This window comes from Rattus rattus, chromosome 4, assembly GCF_011064425.1.
Source record: "Rattus rattus isolate New Zealand chromosome 4, Rrattus_CSIRO_v1, whole genome shotgun sequence".
Classification (NCBI taxonomy): domain Eukaryota; kingdom Metazoa; phylum Chordata; class Mammalia; order Rodentia; family Muridae; genus Rattus; species Rattus rattus.
In genome coordinates, this window is record NC_046157.1 from 86027386 (window position 1) to 86045247 (window position 17862).

The 17862-nt window shown below is 45.3% G+C and overlaps 1 protein-coding gene across 1 annotated transcript in view; it reads right to left on the bottom strand.

Moving 5' to 3' along the window:
- Window positions 1–17428, bottom strand: part of Rcan2 (regulator of calcineurin 2) — a 217072-nt gene extending 199644 nt beyond the window's left edge. The window contains exon 1 of the mRNA XM_032900686.1: window positions 17203–17428. The gene's annotated coding sequence lies outside the window, so the exon portion shown is untranslated. The remainder of the gene's footprint in view (window positions 1–17202) is intronic.
- Between the last annotated feature and the right edge of the window lie 434 nt (window positions 17429–17862).

The window sequence follows — 17862 nt, forward strand, 5'->3', positions numbered from 1 at the left end:
TTGGGGGTGTGGATAAAGTGTTGGTGGGGTGAATACAGTATTGTAGGAGGGGATGTTGAATACAGTAACACAACTGATACAAATTGTAAAGCACATGGCTGCTGTTGAATTGGTTTGAGTAAGAAGCAAAACTCCCATGTATATTGGCAAAGTAACCTGCACTTTCATAAGTGTGGTAGAGCAGGCACCCCTTCCCCTGCCCAACACATTCTGCACTTCTTTGTAAACCTATGTGTTATTGAAGATGTAGTCATCGCATATAACTTGGCTGCCTCAATGTGATCAGAAGCATGTTTGGACTCCTTCCTTTCTCTTCTCGCTCAGGTCCTTAAGGGTACATGGGCTCTGTGGGGGTGCTACTGGCAATAAAAAGCAAACATCTGAAAACCAGGAACCAAAAGTATGAGTGTCCCCTTTTGCATAAATTCTTAAGACGTAATTTATGATTTTTATAAATTTCCACCTGTACCATTTTGTGTACCATGCACGGAAATGAGCACCAAGCAGAGTTAAAAGCCACAGGTGCCAAGCACTCTTCTTGTCTTTGAATTCCAGTTGTGCTTCTTATCAGCTGTGGGGCCCCGGGGGGAATTAGTTAACCTCTTTGTGACTCAGTTTCCCCATCTGTCAAGCTCGGAGGAGATGCAGTGCTGTGTATGGAGCGCCAAGTGTCATGGGGACTGGGTGAGGGAATGAATCACACCTTACACATATCAGAGCCAGATACGTATTATTACAAACACAAATGACACTCACTGAGCAGATATTCATTGCAAGACAATATCTCAAGGAATTAAGGTAGAACATGCTAGAGGGAGACACTTACATTTGGCCTCCACAAGTGTACAAAGGAGCTCATAGCCACACACATGCTCACACACACACCTACATACATGCATATATATATATATATACACACACATACATATATATGTATATATATGTATATATGTATATATATATTTACCCAAATAAACATACACATATAAGTCTATTCCTGCATATGTCACTGTTTTAATTTGATTTACATTTAATGAAGGTAATATCCTTTATTTTCATAAAATCTGTAGGAATGTGGTACTGCAAGTTGCCGCTAGGTATCCCTTGTCATTTCATGTAATTAGTTCCCTGCAGCCTTCACAGGGAGAACTTCAAGGTCCATAGAGTTGGGATCTTCAAGCTGGCCGGGATTTCCCAGGAGAGGCTGGCCCTCCACCTGCTGCCGGCTGCTTCCTATTTATGTCCTTAAAGGTTTCTGTCAGCTCTTTCCCTCTCTGAATGTTCCAGTCTTTTCGACACATTGCTATGATGACCACTGTTTATTTTTATTTTGAAGATGTATTCATTTTAACTGTGTCTGTGTGTGTACCATGTGGGCTCAATGCCCGTGGAGGCCAGAAGAGGGCGTTGGATCCCCTGAAGCTGGAGTTCCGGGCCGTTGGGAGCCTCCTGGTGTGAGCACTGGGTATTAACCGTGGGTTCTCTGTAGGAGCAGGACATACTTTTCCCAGCCCTTTCATGTGCATTTTTAAGTTGAGAGCTACCTTTTGGCAAGAGCTATGGGAGCTTCTGTCATCTCTAATGCTAGAGGCATTCTGCAGCTTCACAGTCATCCTGAGCAAGAGCCTGACACACAAGCTTATCGAACGTCTTCATATGCTCATGATAGTCTTTTCACAGTGGGATCTGGTCACTCTTGCCTCTAAGTTATTTTTAATGTATGACCCTTTGCAAGGACAGCTCTCTTTCTAAGGACAGCAAGACAGATGGATCCCTTCTCCCAAGACTTCACCAGACAGGTGCAAAAAGGATGGCTTATCTGATGGGACTGGCAACCTTTCCCTGTTTTTACAGCTTGTCACTGTTCTGAGAGTGCCCGCCCCTTCCTGCTATTTTGTATTCACCCTCCAACACTTTAGCCACACCCCCAACACTGTACCCATCCCTCTCCTGTAACACTGTATCCACCCATCCCATACTCCAACTCCATTACTCCCACCCCACCCCACCCCTTCATTTTATCCCTCCAGCCCACCCCACCCTTTCACTCTATCCCTCTTCCCCCATCTACCCCCACTCCCATCCACTCCCCGCCCCCACAAGGCTGAGATTACCAATGCTTGCAGGAGCATGCCCAGTCCATACCTGGATGCTAGGATCATCCTCAGGCCCCCAGGCACACACAGCAGGCACTTAGACTCATTGAGTAAAAATTAGCTTCTCTAATTCCCTCAGCTTTGCTTTTAACCCACCTCCTTGCCAGCTCTCCACAGCTTTGGCACATGAGTCCCATGCCATGCCCAAGTTCTTTAAAATTGGTCTCTCATCTCCTTCGCTCGCACCCACTGTCTTCTGCTCACTGTTCTGAGGACTAAAGACGTAAGCAGTACCAGAGAGCTGAAAACGGACTGCCAGGTACTCGCTCCTGACTTTCTACACACAAGAGCAGAGCGGCTTGCCTTCCTCAGAAGAGCAACAAATGCAGTCATCTGGGGAAGGCTCTAAGACCTTAGCAGTCAGAAGTCTTTTAAATTCCGATATAGTCAGTACTTTCCCTGCTCAGGTGGGGCCTGCGTATCTTCCTAATCCCCATTCACACCATTAGGTATGGATTATCAGATCATGATAAGGAATGGGTCACCACAACATGAGGAACTGAATTGAAAGGTCGCTGCACCAGGAAGGTTGAGAAGCTCTGGACTAAAGGCACCCATTTGGACTGAGCAGTGAGATGTGTACAGAATTGCCACAATGAGGCACCCTCACAGGGCCAGACTTCAAGCTTCCCTTGCAACAGGAAGACATCCATACCTTAACCTTGACTTGAGGTGGGTGAACTAGACTGATCCTGGTGGATGGGGCCAGACAACAGTGGGTGGGCCAGGCTCTGGTGGGCGTGGCCAGGCTCTGGTGGGTGGGGCCAGGTCCTGGTGGGTGGGGCCAGGCCCTGGTAGATGGATCAGATCATAGTGGGCGGGTCAGACCTTTGTGAGTGAAGCTAGATTCTTGTGGGTGGACCAGATCTTGATGGATGGGTCAGCATCTGGTGACTGCAAAGTATTTTATTTCTTTTGAGGGGACTGCAGCAGGTGTGTATGCTGAGTAATTTATTATGCTCAAGTTTGAAAATTTAACATATTAACTTTTAGGAAAAATATCTGCTGCTTCCATTTCCAATTTTATTCTAATGGTTTTATTATAGGAATATTTAAGTATGTGCAGACATAAAAACCAAGGTCATATAATTTCTCTAAAGTCACCAGATCCAACGTGTTCTAGCCAAATGAAGGTGATATCATAAAAACAATCCCACTCAAATCACTGGCATTTAATACCCAGATGATTAATGGCACTTTGCAATCTGTCACCTTCTATCCTCAGTCTGCGTTGGACACTAAAAAGTGCAACTCAGAGGGTCCACGACTTGAGATGCTCCTCGAATCCCATGGTTTCTCCACACAAGCCCACACCTCTTCTCTAACAATGTATCAAGCCACACAGCCTTTTAGTTAGAAAGACCATCAGCCATTCTTGCCAGTCTACAACTGCTAAAATAGCAATGGCATCAATCAAACATGAAAATCATGTGACTATTTCCTCTAAGGAGTGTATTTAGGCAGCACAGAGCATGCTGGTCCTAGTTTACAGTTGTCATAAAGTAACAAGCTAGGCATTGAAACTGATTGGACAGAAATTCTATTCCACAACTCCATGAATAACCGCATATCCCACTGGGCTGTGGAGACAAAGACACCACTGTTGTGTTCTGGATTCACCTCCTGAGAAAGTAAACTGAGTTGGTCAAGCTCCCTGAAGTTCGGTGTCCTCATCTAAACAATCTTAGAACAGAAACAATGTTTCTCCTGGAGACCTGCCGGCAAGGCTGGTACTTAGTGGCTGCCCGGTAAACACATAGTCGATGTTTCCTGTCAAGTGTTTCTATCCAAGCCCCATCAAACAGAACAAGCTCATAATGCCTACCAGGACAGGGGCATTCCAAAACCATTTGAATTAGAGACATAGGATCCCTTGGTTCGTCTGCCTTGGAATTTTGTTACTGCTATTAATCATACCTGGGGTTTGGTTTTGGACCATCAGTGAGTATAAGGTACATTCTCGAAAGAACAGGTTTATTGATATGAACAAGGCAAACAAAACAGGTAAATTTAAACTATGCAGTGTGTGTGTGTGTGTGTGTGTGTGTGTGTGTGTGTGTGTGTGTGTGTGTGTGTTCAGGTGCCCTCAGAGGTCAAATGTATTAAATCCCCTGGAGCTGGAGTTACTCGAAGTTCTGAGCCATCCAGTGTAGGTTCTGGAAAACCAAACTCAGGTCTTTTGCTAGAACAGAAAGTGAACTTAACTGATCATCCGTCTCCTCAGCCTCAACTTATTTTTATACTTAACAATTATGCGAAGAGAACAAAGACATCTGAAAGTGTTGACAGCCTTGGTGCTCGGCTTCTGCATTATTTAAAATGGTTATAATGGATAGTCGGTTCATTTTCCCATTAGCCCAGGGAAGACCTGCAGGCTCTTTCTCACACGTGCTGCAGCCCTCACAAGGATGAAGGAGCAGCTACTTTCCTTCAGCTTTAGGGACTTAACATCCAGGGCTAGGTACAGGCAAATGTACAAGAAGCCGGGCATCTCCCGAACTCTATTTGAACTGTAGAAAGCCATTCAGTCCTGTTGGGTTTTGCATCCCAGTGACTAGCACGATATTTGTCACCCCGTATGGGGTAAACTAATGAACACATATGTGAATAGACTAGGTGTACATGTATTAGAGGATGTATTTGCCATGGTAAGCACAGATTTAATAAAGAATGGTGGTTCCTTTGAGGATTGGGGTAGAGGGACTCCAGAAGGATGAAACTGACGGAAGAAAAACGGTTCTAAGGATAGAGATGGGACACTGTCCAGTTGAAATCTCTCACAGCCATACTGTGCTCAGGGTGGCTCTCATTAGTAAGATGACACCGTTCTGGTCATCATCAGGCCTGACACATCCATATAACACTCCTTATCACCAAGTTGCATACAGTTGCGTCTCTGTTATTTACAACGATAACTTTTTGATTTATTTATAAACAGTTTGGTGGTTTGTTATTCGTTACAATAGGAGGTTGAAGAAATAAAATCTGGTCTCTATAACAGCCCCGTCTCAATGATTTCTATTGGTCTCTTGGGGTTTGCTAATAAGTAGCCATAAAAAGTCAATTTGCAATTAGGGAGCGGAATGAACATATTTGGCAGCATCGACTTTGCCGTGATTGACAAAAGACATGACTGACAGCAACCTTACCGTGTAGGGAGAGGAACCTCATGATAGTATTAGCATATTGTGTTTAAATATCTTAAAGGCTGGGAGTGAGGAGAGAAAGAAAATACCTGCCTGCTTGGATTATGCAAAGCCCTGGGATCCTCCCACAGCATTCGTCAAAGGCCCCACAAAAGTATGAAAGAAGGCCAGAGAGATAGTTCAGGAGGGGAAGACCTCACCATGCAACCATGAGGACCTGAGTTCAGAGAACTTTAGCATCCACATCAAAGATGTGTCTTGCAACCTCAGAGCTAGGAGATAGAAAGAGAAACATCCTTGGGGCTTGTTAGCTGGCCAGTCTAGCAGAATTGTTGAGCTCTGGATATGATGCTTTGAATATGCTTGGCCCAGAGTGGTACTATTAGAAGATATGGCATTGTTATAGTAGGTGTGGAGGAGGTATGTCACTGTGGGGGTACACTTTGAGACCCTCCTCCCCTCCTAGCTGCCTGAGGAGTCAGTCTTCTTCTGGTTCCCTTCAGAACAAGATGTAGACCTCTCAGCTCCATCTCCAGCACCGTCCCAGTCTGGACACTGCCATGTTCCCTGCCTTAGTAATAATGGACTGAACCTCTGAATCTGTAAGCTAGGCCCAATGAAATGTCCTTTATAAGAGTTGCCTTGGTCATGGTGTCTGTTCACAGCAGTAAGACACTGGGTTCAGTGAAAGACTGTCTCAAAACAGAAATTGGTAAGCATCTCCACTTACCGTGCTGTGTTCCCTACAACAACATCTGCCCTCCACACCCATGGCACGAATGCCCACGAATACATGAATGTATATGAAATGTAATTGTATAGGTACTTTGGGAAATTGTTAAAGGGACTTAACTGATTTAACAGGGGAGCGGGTTAACACATTTTTACAATATAACTGGATAAGGGCAGTCAAGACACCACAAGGAAACTCAGAATCAACTAACTGGGGCCCATAGGGGCCCACAAGGACCAAACCACCAAAGAGAGAGCATACATAGGACAGGCTTAGGCCCTCTGCACATCTACAACAGCTGTGCAGCTTGGTCTTTCTGTGGAATTCCTAACAGCAGGACCAGGGACTGTCTCTAACTGCCCTGCCTGCCTTTGGATCCCTTTCACCTAACTGGGCTGCCTCATCTAGCCACAACAGGAGAAGATGCCCTAGTCCCACTGCAACTTTATATGCCAAGGTGGGTTGATATCCGTGGGAGGCCTCCCCTTTTTAGAGGAGAAAGGGAGGACAGGAGGATGTGGGCAATTGGAATGTAAAGTAAAATAATTAATTAATAAAAATAAGCATAAAAAACTGACTAAAAAAACCCATTACCTCAGAGATGATCTCTTATCAAATAGGTAATAAATTTAGGCTAGATATAAGTTCATCAACTGGATTCAAGTAACTATTAAGTTTTTTTTAATTTGGGGGGAAGGAAAAAAGATTTTTTAGTTTTTAAACATTAGGGACCCTGGAATGAGTATGTGTGAACAAGGTAGAAGGAGGTAATGTCATTGAGAAAAGGAAGGGTGAGAACTCGGCCAGGATATGAAACCTTGGCTCTGAGATGTAGAAAAAATCAAAGGGAGCTCGCAGTCAGTGGGGGATGGAGTGAGAGGTGCCCATGTGATCATCTTAGAGGTGCATCCTGGGCCCCCAGACAGCCAGCAAATGTTTCTAACCTGTATTATATTCTAGATTTTCTTTCATCTAAGACATACCCTCGTAAATTATGCTGTCATAAAAAATAGCCCCGGTTCTTCATGAAAACACTATCTCTAATTTTATTTGTATAACACAACCTCATAAGCTCATATTTTATCGTGGCTTGTAAGACAATGCCAAGGGGTTGGGGATTTAGCTCAGTGGTAGAGGGCTTGCCTAGCAAGCGCAAGGCCCTGGGTTCGGTCCCCAGCTCCGGAAAAGAGAGAAGAGAGAGAGAGAGAGAGAGAGAGAGAGAGAGAGAGAGAAAACAACAAGACAATGCCAAGGGTGGTAGTTGAAACACTGCAGTGGTTAAGCTAAAATAAGGGTTTCCATGATTGGTAATAAGAATTCGTTGAACATGAGGTGAATTTGGTCCTTATCACTTAAGATAAGGTGATATTAGAAATTTTGGGGAAATATGAAGTCATACTTAGAGGGTAGAATTTGAAATATTTTAAAGAATAAAACCAAGGGTATCATGAGGAACAAATCCCTGGGAAAGTTCCAAGTTCAAAGCTCCTGATGATCATTCCGTTACTCATACCCACTCTTCCCTCTCTAACCATTGTGCTTCCTTGAGACTGGTTATTGTTAATAAACAGAACCACGGAGGAATAGGGAGAGAGACACACAAAACCTGGGCTCCCTCCAGGACCACTGTGGACTGACCTGTGTCCTGTGCAAGTCATTAATTCACTAGTCCAAAATGGCGCTGCATCCAAAGCCATTCTAAATTCAATGTCACAGACTTGCCTGTTAATCTTCTCAGCGGTTATTTACAAAACAGGAGAAATATGGGTATGGCTGAAGGTCGAGGTCATATAGCTCTAACAGAAGCAATGACTGCTGCTCAGGTTATCTCTCATTCTCATTTCCTCCTGATCAGCCGATCTTTCTCGGCTTGTCTGTACACAGGGGACTGGGAACACCTTGCTAACATTCCCGAAGACCTTGGGTGGCTACAAACAAATTGAGAAAGAAATTGCATCTCCTCGCCCATGATAATCTCACAACACTGCAAGGAAACCAACATCCAAGGGAACCAGCCAAGAATTCCCACAGCCTCTTCCTGTGCTGTGACACTGAGAGGTCAAAAGGAAAGTCTTTGAGAAATCTGACCAGGCAAGCATTTCCACTCAGTGCTCCCCCTGAATGTCACCTTGTCAAATGTTCACAAGTTTACTGTGAAACAACAGCTGTGTGGGGAGCAGAAATCACCAGGAGGCAAATGAATCAGTAAAGAAAGGGCCTCAAATGAACATGCCTGGAGCATTCTAGCTGTGGAAGACTTCCCTGGCCACATCTAATCATGTATGTTTACAGATGTTTGTATGTCATACAAGATGAACTGAGCATACAGATGTCCACAGGAGGAATAACTTAACATATTCACACATTACTGCTTTGGTTTCACTCCTAGGAACTAAGAGATTTTTGCTCTGGCAAATAAACCTTTGTTTTAGCTACCCACCAGTTGATGGGAATTTATCGCTCTCTGTCCTGAAATTTACACATGATACTTGGGATCAAATGAATAATTCCATTCTTGAGAAATTAGCAAAACTCCGAAGACAAGTATAAACTGTGGTGTTTGTGTGTGTGTGTGTGTGTGTGTGTGTGTGTGTGTGTGTGTGTGTGTGTGTTGGAATTGGTCAGTGGAGGGAAACAATTGGCAACAAAGTCTCATGGCATATATGTTCGAGCATGCTGATAATTTGTATGCTTACCTAAAAGAAATTAATTTATAAAAGAATGAAATTAGACACTGACCGATATTAGATATTTCCTGGCAATACATACTTACTGGGCTCTTAGCTTTAGTAGTTCCATAGGTCAAATAAAATAATTATATTAAGTATGCCTTCAGACAGTTTTATGGGAGAAAATAATTCAAAGTCACTGTTTATCTTGGTTTAATCGTCCAATTTAATCAAAATACTTAGGATGGTGACAGTGAATTCAGGAACTCTTGGAAACACTAACTTGATTAGCAATCAAACTAAAATTTTAAATAGAGAACATCTGAGTATTATTTTTAAAAGAGCCCACCTATTTATCCTACATCTTTATTCAAAATAGTACGCAGGCCAGTAAGACGGTTCACTGGGTAAAAGTGCTTGTCAGAAAGCTTGATGACCTGTATTCACTCCTCAGAACACATATAGTAGAAGGAAAATCCTATTGCCCCACACTGTCCTCTGAGATCCTTCTGGTTCTGTGGCAGAAATGTCTGACCCTACTGTTCAAAATAAACAGGTAATTATAGTAAAATGTATTTTAGAATGGTATGCTAATACATTGAGTCCACAAATGTAGGTATGTATATCTGCAGCCTGTCTACAAGGAAGGAAAGGAGTCAACCTAAGTCAAGGGACACAGCAGAACTTCAGTACATGAGCTCCCATCCTTGGTCATGTTCCAAGAATCAGAAACGATTTTTGCTGAAACAAGGACCCAGGGAGACAATTCTCTGTGAAGCAGATACTTCAGAACCACAACGGAGCTACATCAACAGCTACCCAGATCAACCTCCTATGTGTCAAGGCACCCACATGACCAGTTGTTAATAACAGCCACCAGAAGGGACACCGTCCAGTCCATTGGACCTAATAATAAGCACTCAAGTGTGTGAACTCCATCAAGTTTCTATCCACCATCCTTAAGTTCTCCAGAGAAAGTCTAACTTTCTTGTACTATTGGGCTCAAATATTTCCAGGAGTGGGGCCGTCTCTACAAAGCACTGACATCATCTGGTTCTTATCTTCACATGATGAGGGTTTACAAACTGAACAGAGGTGACAGCCGATGTCTCATGCACTGCTTTATGAGGTTGTTCATGACTTCACATTCATTGAAAAGAAACAAGTGCCTGCAAAACCATGGTGGCTTACAGAGGCAGAAGGATACAAGGAGCTTGCCAACTGTGTTCACCGAGAGACCCTGTCACAAAATCTAAGGCAGAAAGAAACTAAGGAAGGCATTCAATGTTGGCTTCTGCACAGACGGGGTGTGTGTGTGTGTGTGTGTGTGTGTGTGTGTGTGTGTGTGTGTACATACACATGCTATCAAACATGTACACACATCTACACACAAATAAATAAATGTAGTATCAGTTATTTAGGGAGAATCTTAAGAATTGGGCTTAGAAACAAATCTGAAACACACACACACCACACATACACACACACACACACACACACACACACACACACACACACCACATACAAATAAATGTGCTCAAGGAATCTAGAGAAATGATGACTCCATGGTTCAGAATGCTTGCTTCTCTTGCAGAAGACTGGAGTTTGGTGCTTGCTGCTCACAACAGCCTATATCACTAGATCTGAGGCGTTTGATGCTCTCTTCTAGCCTTCAAAAGCACCTGAACTCATGTACATAGACACACATACACAGAATTAAAGATAATAAAATAAATATTTCTAGTTTTATTTAAGCCTTCTATACCTACCGAAACAAGTGCTCATGAGCTAGTGAGATGACTACGTGGGTTAACGTCCTTACCGCACAAGCATGAGGACCTGAGTTTGGATCCCCAGCTCCCAGGTAAAATCCAGGTGTGACAGTGCATGTCTGTAACCCCAGGTCTAGGAAAAATGTAGAGATAGAAGGAGCCCTGGTCTAGTCTCTTTGAAAGGGTAAGCTTTGGGTTTAGCGAGAGAAGAAGAAACAAGGTAGAGAACAATTAAAGAAAATGCCTAACACTGACCTTTGGCTTCTGAGTGTGTATGCATCATGCACCCGAACACTCACATGCACAAACATGTGCACTCCCACCCAGAGGTGTTCAGCACGATCACTGACACCTCATGATAAGTTATTTTAGATGTTTGGAGAAATATGTGGGAAGCAAAGTTCTCTGCACATTATGACCCTCATTCCATAAAAACATACAATCAGAAAAGGCTGGACGGAAAAACATCAAAATGTTAGAAGTCACGGCATTGCTCATAGTAATATGCGATTTTACCTTTTCCATAATTTTCTTGTATTTTCTAAAACTTTATAGGAAACATATATGTCAGAGAAAAACAAATACATAAAAAACAAAAAAAAAAAAAACAAAACTCGGGCAATGTAGACAGATCTCAATAGACAATGGGAGATAGTCCCAGCCTCCCTATTCTGACTTTATGTCCTGCCTGTCACTTATACCTGATGGGAAACCTGGTAATGGCGCCCTCTTCTTGTTCTCGGTACCATCCCTATCCATTCCTCAGCCTCGACTTTGGTTTTCGGCTTCTGTTTATACTGAAACACCCCGTGGCAGCCACCTCATTCTTATAGACCACGTTCTCCTTCCTCTCCATGAGCCAGACCTGGTTCCACAGCTGACCATCCTTGACCTCGACTGGTCCACTCATGTTATTGACAAAAAAAAGCTAATCCTGAAGGAAAAGGGTTCTTTGTACCGGGGAGCAGAGCAAGTAGAAGCAGTTTTCTTTATGCATGACATAATTTTTTATTGACTATGTATGAGTGTTTCACCTGCACATATTTGTGTGCAGCATGTCCATGTGGTGCCTGTAAAGGCAAGAAGAGGGTGCTTGATCCCTTGGAATTGGAGTTACAGATGGTTAGAGCTGTCATATCGGGAGTTGAACCTGGGTCCTCTGGAAGAGCAGTTGGTGTACTTAATCACTGAGCCATCTCTTCAGTCTGGACATAAATGTCTTTTTAGACACGGAGTATCTTCCTCACCTCACAGACATGGTAACTCTACCAGACCCCACTCTTAGAGGTCCTTACTGTGCCGGTTATCCTTAACATCTGTACAGAGCATTCTATTCCTTAGTGCACACACTGGGTGGAGCCCAGTCTCCCTCAAATCTCTCAAGGTAGGGGACTGTTGTCCTAAACTGCAACTCAAAGACCTGGCACTAGGTGGCTTCTCCCTGAGACCTCCCAGCGTGTGTCATCTGTAGATAGTAACACTTATACATTTTCCCCAGGTCTTCTAAGGTCTGGGGAAGATGATGAATAAAACTGGCCGAACAAAGTGTTGAAACAGGGTTCAGCAATCTTCAAGTGCCAGCTCCAACAACTGCTAGGTCAATGGGAAGTTCAAGGTCACATAACTGGGAAGTAACTGCACCAGGACTGGAATCCTAGGATTCCTAGCAAGGCCAATCTTTTTTTTTTTTTTTTTTTTTTTTTTTTTGCCCATTCCCAACACTCTAATAGAAAGAGCTATTACAGTGTGGCTCATGGCCTCCGAATATATATAATATGGCAGAATAAGTCTGTCAGAACAAAGCAGTTATTCCATCAAAGAACTAAGGAAATAAAAGCTGTGGTCTAGTTCACAACTCTTGAGATTTATTCTTTGGCCCAACGATGAGCATTCAAATGTCTCTTAATGTGTGTGCTCCACAACTTGGAAATTCTGCGTTTTCTCTCTTGTTTCAGAGTGAGTTGAGCCCAGGGAGCTCAGACATGAAATTACAGTCTTCCTTCCCCATTATAGGAGACATTGCTGTGCACACCACGGACCTCAGAAAAAGCGAGCGCCTTCTGGAAGCACTTCTGCGACTTCTAGAAAGTACCAGAATTCCCTTATTCTTTTCCACAATGACTTCAGCTAAGTTCAAAAGGTGTTTCGACTCGTTAACTGGGTTGCTGAAGTTAATCTATAATGCAGAACACTTGGAAATCCATAGCATGAGGGAAAAAAAATGTAAGGACAATAAAGCATTTTGTCAGCAGAGAAAGAATGAATTAGGAAAAATAAAAGGCAGACGGAGGTTCCACAACAAAGGGAGTCATTCCGTGTCTTCTTTGACTCGTGTGTTGAAAGGCGTTTAATGGGATGTATTTTTTTTTTCTTTTTTTCGGAGCTGGGGACGAACCCAGGGCCTTGCGCTTGCTAGGCAAGTGCTCTACCACTGAGCTAAATCCCCAACCCCGGGATGTATGTTTTTGTAGTCTCAGTAGATCCCCCTGTGAGAGAATGCTACTCGTTCATTACTCGATGCAGGAGTGGGTCTTAACAAACTTTGTGGTAGGAGCACTAGGGAAATGCATCAGTCTGTGTGGTGAGTAGATGCCAGTGTGCTAGCAGGCACTTGGAGTCCCAGGACTGAGGAGGTAGAGGCAGGAGGGTCCCTGTGGCTCACTGGGTCAGCAGTCAAACCTAATTGCTGAGCTCCAGGCTGAGGAGAGGCCCTGTCTCCAAGGAGGTGGTTAGTGTTCCTGAGGATGACTACCCATGGTTGACATCCATACATGCACACATGGACACACATACATATGTGTGCACATAATTTCAAGCAAACATTTACAGAAGAGTAAAGCATCCTTGGGGACACTCTACCTTTCCTTTGTATGCATCTGTTGTCCTGGGGGTGAAGGGTGTGGCCTAAATTCTAGGGTATTTTCAAGCCAACTCATATGCAGTTTCTGGTCCCTGTTTTGATTCCCACAACTACTTCATTCCACGCTTACTGACTGTCCCAGTTTTTTCCATAATGAAGATACATTCAAAGAGTAACATGTCTGAAGGAAAGAATGTGATCATTGTCTATGGGATATTCCTCTAATTTGGTACCCAAGCAGGCTTCTCAGCATTAAGGCACTCCCATTGTCTCTGTACTTCTAAGTAAGTCATACCAAGCCGTTCACACTAGTAGACGAACCTTCAACAGGACGGTGGGACTTCAGATCAAAATATTACTTACAGACCGCCTAGCCTTTCTTCTGTCATTACTGCACAGACTCAAAATAACCCAGGCTGGAGAAGGTACTCAGCAGTTGCAAGTGCTTGCTGCTCTTCCACAGAATCCATGTTCAGTTCCTACACCCACAGTAGGCACGCATGCAGTTCTAGCTCAGTGGCTTCCCGATCTCTGACCTCTGTTGCCCCAAACATGTGTGTGTGTGCAAACACACACACACACACACACACACTCACACACACACACTCACACACACCACACACACACACACACACTCTCTCTCTCTCTCTCTCTCTCTCTCTCTCTCTCTCTCTCACACACACACACACACACTCACACACACACACACACACACACACACACACACACACACACACACCCTCACACACACACACACACACACACACACACACACACACCACACACACACACTCACACACACACACACACTCACACACACACACTCCACACACACATGTTCACATGCATACACATTGAAAATGATAACTTTTACAATAAAAGAAAATAACCCAGCCTGACAGGAGATAGGAAATTGTGAGTGTTTCGCTGTACATGCATAATAAACACACAGCCCAAGGGAAAACTAAGACTCCTAACTCAGCCTAGCTCTTTTCTGTGGTATCCACTGCAAGTATCCAAACCTAGGGAAGGGATTGTACCAATGGTATTAATCCACACTGATGAATGACAATCTTGTTCAGGACCTGGGCTCCAACACTGGGCGCGCCTCTTATTAACTGTGCACTCTGGACAACCTATTATGTTTTTAGCTTTGGTTTCCCTGTCAATTATGTGAGACTAATGACAGGGCCACCTAAGGTAAGCGGCAGGATTCACTGGGCTAACCGCAGGCAGTGAATAAATGCCACTCACTCTAATGATCGCCACAAGCGGTATTCAAATAACTGAGCTAAAATGTTCACTTTGGGGGTTAAAGGCAGGGACAATATCCTACCGTGGAATTCACCTCCCTCTTCTCCAGAGGCAATGCTATAGTAGCCTTGGGAATGAACTTAAACTAGAGTAGGAGACAGTTCCAGGAATGAAGATGTGACCTTTGAAAACAGAAAGAACCTTGTTTTGATATTCAAAAGCAAAATTCACAGTCCCTTTCAAACCTGCCATTCTCATTACAGCCAAAGCCTGGCTGTGTCTCTACACATCAAAGTGTCTCCTTCTCCACCAGTCCCCACCTGGTGACAAAAATGTCACCCACTTGCCCTGAAAAGACTGTCTACAGATCTTGCTTCTGTTGCCCTGGCACCTGCTTCATACACACTCCATGATTCGGAAGGAAATAGAGGGGCCTGAATCGGACCAATGGCCTAACCCCCGAGTTAGTCTTCATAGCTCCACTTCCCTAACGTCCTCCAAAGTCACTTTTGCAAAAATATGAGACCAAGCCATCTCTCCTATTAGAGACCGCATGGTCTCTCCCTTTCAATAGAATATGTTTAAGGTCCCAGTTCACCACATCCTCCTCAGTTGTCATCTCCAAACTAGGTGCTCTTGAACGTAACTTTTCCTTTGTGCGCGTATGCAGTTCTTTCTACACAGAATGCCTGGTGCCTTCTCTGGAGAATGCCAACCACCCATTGGGACCCAGTCCAAATGTGTACTCTCTGGCAGACTCTTCTAGATTCCTTCCACCCTCCCATCTCTTGGCTCCCACTGACCTTGCTCCTTCCTCTCCACACTAAATGCTCTCTAGGCTGATTCACTAACATTTATTTTCTGCTCGATTCTTTTCTGGGAAGTATAGGGCCTTGTTCTTTTAGCTCCTAGCACAGAGCCTGCATGGCACACAGCAGGCTCTCAATAAATAGTTGTTTCATCAACCGGCACAGAGAATTAAAGGAATGGGAGCGCACAACCTCTGCCACTGTCAAAGCTGGACTGGGCAAAAAGAGTGCTGCTCGCGCTGTATCTGGCAAGCGGCAAACAGTTATGCAAGTGTAATGAGTACTTGCGAACGAAAAAGCTCTCGAGTTCCCACTCCTGTTAAATGTTCCTCACTGGAGAGAGCCGCATCCTCCAAGATTTAGGTGGGTTATGAAGGGCACAGACCTCTAAGCGTTTACTAAGATCTTAGAATCTGGCCACTTTTGTGGAGAACGCTTCTCCCTCCCCGAGTTCTCTGGCCCACATTCAGGTAAGAGGTGCTCGGTAAAGGCCGGTTCAATTTACAGTGCATTGGGACGCCAATCGCAACTCCTGTTTCAGGCTAATTGAGCTCAATGACCGGTCATATGTGGTGTAATAGCTCCATAAGGCGAAGAGGGAAATCAATGCGGGTACTGAAAAACTGCCAAGTGTTCACTCCTGTGCCCCACGGCCCATGCTGGCCTGCTTCTTGACTCTTCCTACCTAACATCCATCTTCATGATACCCTGGTCAACAAGATCTGCCCCATGGACATGACTCCCTCGTCCTGTATTTTGATCCTACTATAATCAAGGACAATGGAGGTGTGCCCGTTAAGTCGTGTTGTAAACATGCTTCACTGTTCCTAAAGACCCTCTATACAAAAGAATACTTTAGCATCCTTTTCTTCCCACCCGTGGAAAATGATAGGAGTACGTAATTTAAGAGAAACTAGAAACGGGTTTTGTGGTTATTGTTTTTTTTGCTAAAGTGAGGTTTTAATACAGTGTTGGCAGTGGGTGTAATAATCCTCGGCTGACCACTTCTATCCCAGCCTAAGAAACAGAACGTGCCAAAGCATGCAGTCTTGTTGAATCCATCCGGGATAAGAAAAAATAAATAAATAAAGGACAGACAGCAAGGCCTTGGAGAATAAATCATTAACCAAAAGTCAAACCAAGGCACCCTGGAAACCAGCGAGATGCAGAGGCAGACGAGAGGGATCAGGCAGCTAACACTGCCTTGTCCCCTCTGATGACTTCTGGAGAGAAACACCCCACAGGCACGACGAACCCGGCACACCGCGCTCCTGTCCATGTCACTTTTCAAACTTGAAGTTATTTTTAGATGACCCAAGCTGGCTAAGCCCAGGCAGGACAATTCTCAGCCCGCTGTGCCCAAAAGCCCCTTTGTCCCTCCCTAAGAAATTCGGTAAAGCCTGGGAAGACAGGGGTCTCCTCATTTTCTCCTTTACTCACTGCGATGATGTTGGTCTCTCCTAACTCCTTCTCTAAGCCCAAATCCCGGGGTCACTGGAGTTCACTCTGGATCCTCCAAGTCCCTATGCACCTGCTGCTGCACCTGGGAAGGTGGACCCTTGGCCAGTAAAGATGGGGAAGGGGCTTTTGGAGACTAGCGCCTCCTAGAGGGGGGTCATGGGAGACTTGTCCCTGGGGATGCTTTGGGGACTGGTCAGGAGAGAAGATCTCTCGCTGCTCCAGCCCTATCCCTAAGCCCGGCGGTACTTGATTCCCATTACCCGGGTCCCCTGGCACCCAGGTGTTCAGCCCTGGTGGGACAGGGTACGGGGTCGATGGGGCCTGCGCCGTTACGTAACCGACCTGCAGGACGTCTGCGATGCGCCGCTGTGGCGGCGGTGACAGTGGTGGCGGCTCGAGGGTCCTCGGGGCAGCAGGCTGCGGGCGCGGCTCTGCCTCCTCACCTGACGGCCGGGGTGAGCGCGGTGCCCGCGGGCCTGGGCGTGGAACCGTGCGCACTGAGCGCCGCCTCCCGCTCTCCGGGTCGCAGGGTCACCCGGGCTGTGCCTCCTGCTGGTGCTCCCGCAACCTCCACCGCCGTCACCCGGGACAAAGCGGCTCCGGGGAGGGGCCGAGCCGGCGGCTCTCACCCAAGCCAGTGGAGATGGGCGCGCCCCCAGCTCCGACTCATCGGGCCAACCTCCAATCAGACCCCAGGGAAGCCAAAGCCCCTGCCTGGTCTCCTTTGGTCGCCTCCCTCCTGACCAGTCGTCCTTCTGGGTCCCTCACCCCACCTCCACCTCTTGGGCTTCCACCCGGCGCTCAGCTGCACACCCCTCGTTTGCAATCGCAGGCGGGCTGGACCCTTTGCGGGAACCTGACACAGAAGCCTGTCCCCAAAGGCAATGCCTTTTCCAAAGAAGAGGCTCCAGGGTCATCTCCCCCATCCCCCCGTGAGGGCTTTTTTTTTTTTTTTTTTTTTTTGAGGGGGGCGTTAAAGAGGGGTGAGATTGCTCTTGGAGC